A 4,396-nucleotide genomic window follows, 5' to 3' on the forward strand; every position below is an offset into this window, starting at 1 on the left:
TGAGTGTCTATCTCTTGGAATGAAGTGTGGAGAGAAATCAAGTCTATAAACATGCCCAATGCAAACAGCGCCGGCTGCCACCCCCGCCCCGGGCCACTCACACCACTCACTACTCACCTTCCAAGTAGCCTGGGGGCTTCAGGACCCTTCCAGGGTGTCCCGAGGTCAAAGCTGATTTCATCACAGCAGGTGCTCTGTGCCCTTCTCCTTCTCTTCCCAGCACCCGTCGGAGTTGTCAACAGGCCTGTTGGGAGGATCATGGCTGTTTTAGTCATTAGTGCTACTGCAACCAAATACCACAGGCTGGGGGGCTTGCAAGCAACAGAGATTCATTTCTGCAGTTCTGCACGCTGGCAAGTCCGAGATCAAGAGCATCAGCCAATTCGGTGCCTGGTGAGGGTTTTGAGGGTGTCCTGCAAGTCGCTGGAGGACGATAGTAAGAACAGCCTTGGCGTCGGAGGCACCACACCCACGGGCAAGGAGAGGTCACAGCGGCACAGGGGCCTGCACCCACCAGTCGGGAGCTCAACAGACTCACCCCCAGGGGAGCACTTGCTCCCCTCTCCCAGGGCTCAGTCCCAGAGCCGCCTTGTCACCGATGCTGTTCCCCTCCCTGCTGCCATTGTCCACCCAGGGCCATAGGAACCTGCACACCAGCCACAGGCCGGCCTCCCAGACTCACGGCCAAGCAAGAGGCAGACACAGAAGTCCACACTGTGTGGTTCCACTTAGGAAAGTTGGACGCTTCCCTCAAGGCAGAATGGCGTCGAAAGCCGGGTCACTGGGTGCCATCTGGGGTGGTGGCTGGAGGGGCACAGGGCGCTGGTTGCAAGAGTCCACTCTGAAACCTTCCCCTCTGCCATGGCTGCTCTCCCACGCCTGTGCCCTGCTGCAGCCCAGAGCTGACAAATGCACAGGCATGTCCTTCCAGCACACATTGGCACGGGACCACCCTCCCCACAGGCCATCTGCCAGCTCCTCAGATTCCATGCGTACGAGACAGAGCTCCTGCTCCATATTCCCTCCCATGCTCAGTCCCCATCACACCCCATGGGGGAGGGGAGCACAACACCTGCCCACTGGCTCAGCCCACCTTCCTGCAACCTCACATCCACGATGCATTCCCTTCTTGTGAGGCCAGGCCCCCTCCATCTCTCTCAGGTCGATAGACCTACCTGACTCCCACCTCTGGCCCTTCCTACCCTCCTGCTGCCCATTCTCTATGCTGTGACCCTTCCCGTTTGCTCACACGGCCCAATCACCCCCATCATCCCCTCTGGCCCTGAAGGGAGCTATACCCCTCAGTATCCCACCATGATACCTCCTGCTCCTGATATTCATGGGGTTTCAGAGGCCACAAGGTGCAGACCTACAAGGGGTCATGTCTTGTACCCAGTGAGTGTCCCTGGTGGCCGACTGCAGCACTGGCCACTCCTCAGCTGAGGACACAGGAGTGGGGAATGGGCTGTGGCCTGTCCAGCCCTGTCCAGCCCAGGGCACTCCAGAGGGCAGAGTCCCCACAGAGGGTGGAGTGCTTTGTGACATGCCACTGTGTGGATGGGCCACAGTGTACCGTTCAGCTACTGAGGAACATCTTGGTTGATTCCCAAGTTTTGGCAATTTTGAGTAAAGCTGCTGTTAAAAACCCTCATGCAAGTTTTTGTGTGGACATAAGCGTTTAACTGGTTTGGGTAAATACCAAGGGGCGAAACTGCTAGATTGTGTGGTAAGAATGTATTTAGTTTTGTAAGAACTGCTAGATTGTGTGTTAAGAATGTATTTAGTTTTGTAAGAACTGCTAGGTTGTGTGGTAAGAATGTATTTAGTTTTGTAAGAACTGCTAGGTTGTGTGTTAAGAATGTATTTAGTTTTGTAAGAACTGCTAGGTTGTGTGGTAAGAACGTATTTAGTTTTGTAAGAACTGCTAGGTTGTGTGCTAAGAATGTATTTAGTTTTGTAAGAACTGCTAGGTTATGTGGTAAGAATGTATTTAGTTTTGTAAGAACTGCTAGGTTGTGTGGTAAGAATGTATTTAGTTTTGTAAGAACTGCCAGATTGTGTGTTAAGAATGTATGTAGTTTTGTAAGAACTGCTAGGTTGTGTGCTAAGAATGTATTTAGTTTTGTAAGAAACTACTAAAGTGTCTTCTGCCAGTGGAGGCACCACCTCACACTCCCGCCAGCAATGAATGAGAGTTCCTGTTGCTCCACGTCCTCACCAGCATTTGGCATCGTCAGTGTTTTGGGTTTGGGACATTCTTTATTTTTATTTTTATTTTTTCAAGATGGAGTCTCACTCTGTCACCTAGGCTGGAATGCAGTGGCAGCATTTCGGCTCACTGCAACCTCCGACGCCCAGGTTTAAGTGATTCTCCTGCCTCATCCTCCCGAGTAGCTGAGATTACAGGTGTGCGCCACCATGCCTGACTAATTTTTGTACTTTTAGTAGAGATGGGGTTTCGCCATGTTGGCCAAACTGGTCTCGAACTTCTGACCTCAGGTGATCCCCCTGCCTCGGCCTCCCAAAGTGCTGGGATTACAGGTGTAAGCCACTGCGCCTGGCCGAGAGCCAATCTTCCATCCCACCCCAGACTCCTGAGTGTGACTCTATTTCTGGACTCTCTGTTCTGCCCTGGACCTGCGCATCCACACCTGGTTCAGTGACTTTGCAGTGTGGTGTGTGTTTAGTAAGTCGTGCCAGCACCTGCTGTGACTCCTTTTTAGTCATCATCCTGGTTTGGGCATCAGGACACGCTTGTAATCCTGGCACTCAAGGAGGCCAAGGTGGGTGGTTTGCTTGAGCCCAGGAGTTCAACAGCAGCCTGGGCAGCATTGAGAAACCCCATCTCTGAAAAACAGAAAAAACTCCAAAATAGCTAACTGTGGTGGTGTGCACCTGTAGTCCCAACTGCTCAGGAGGCTGAGGTGGGAAGACTGCTTGAGTCAGAGGTCGAGGCTGCAGTGAACTGTGATGGCATCACTGCACTCACGCCCGGGCGATGGACCGAGACCCGGTCTCAAAAAAAAAACAAACCAAAGTCCTGCCCAGCGTTGCTTGGTGATGTAATAATGCTTTTCCAAATGAACGTGAAAGTCAGCGTGTCCACCGTGAGACTGCAGGTTAATTTAGGAAGAACTCACATCTTTGTGTGATGTGAAAAGCCTCCCCATCCAGGAACACGGCGTTCCGCACAAGTTCTCGCAGTTGTGTGCACGCGGAGCCCGCTCGGCCCCTGGGGCTGCTGTCGTCGGCGGTCCCGCCCTCTCCGAGGAGCTCGAACGTGATTGGTCCGCGGAGAGGCTCCCTGGTGGTTGGCGGTCCCGCCCTCTCCGAGGAGCTCGAACGTGATTGGTCTGCGGAGAGACTCCCTGGTGGTTGACGGCGCACCCAGCCGACCTCCCGAGGTAGCTGTGAGCCCCCAGCCCGGCCCTCCCCACGAGGTGCTGGCCTTGCATGGCAGCCTTGCTTCCTTGTTTCAGGGGCAGCACAACTGTCCGTTACCTACTGCTGCAGAACAGATCGCCCCAAAGCTCAGTGGCTTAAAACAACGTAGATGTTTATTTTATGTATTTATTTGTTTTGAGACGGAGTCTTGCTCTGTCACCCAGGCTGGAGTGCGGTGGCACAATCTCGGCTCACTGCAACCTCCACCTCCTTGGTTCAAGCAATTCTCCTGCCTCAGCCTCCTGAGTAGCTGGGACTACAGCTGCCCGCCCCCACCCCTGGCTAATTGGATGTTTATTTTAAACAACATAGACATCTAGCAGCTGGGCGTGGTCTAGGTGGGAGGGTTAGGCCTCAGGGTCTCCCTGAGATGGCAGTAAGGCTGGGGCTGGGACTCGAGCTGCAGGTGGGCTGGAGGCCTCAGCTCTTCCATGGGGCCTCCCCACAGGGCTGACCCAGAGCCAGTCCAGAGAGCAAAGCGCCAGGCGTGCTGACTCTGGGACCCGGCGGCCACTTGGCCATTCCTGCCATATCCTGGTTAGTGACAGAAGGGACTCGGGGTCGGAGCAACACCAGGGCCACAGGCAGGTCCTGCCGGTCAGAGGACCCAGGCTTCCAGGTCAGCTGAGCCTGGATTTCTCCAGGGCTGATGGAGTCACCAGGCCCTCCTGCCGTCCAGGGCCGGGAAGGGTCTCACCCCCTCCGCCTGGCACACCATTGGGGCGTCTCTGGTGTGTAAAGGGGCTGGACGGGGCGTGGGGCCCTGGAGGGGTGCGGGAAAGGAGTCTCCACCCCCAGCCATCCCCGCCTCCGACGGCACTGGTCCTTTAGGGAGGGGCGCCCTTAGCTCGCTGGCGCTTCCCCGAGGTTCCCTCGCAGTGGGGGCCGAGCTGTCGCTGGAGGCGGGGCAGGGCGGGGCGGGGCGGGGGGCGGTGAGGTAATTTCCGCGATC

Source organism: Papio anubis, chromosome 16 (genome assembly GCF_008728515.1).
Source record: "Papio anubis isolate 15944 chromosome 16, Panubis1.0, whole genome shotgun sequence".
In the NCBI taxonomy this organism is placed as follows: Eukaryota; Metazoa; Chordata; class Mammalia; order Primates; family Cercopithecidae; genus Papio; species Papio anubis.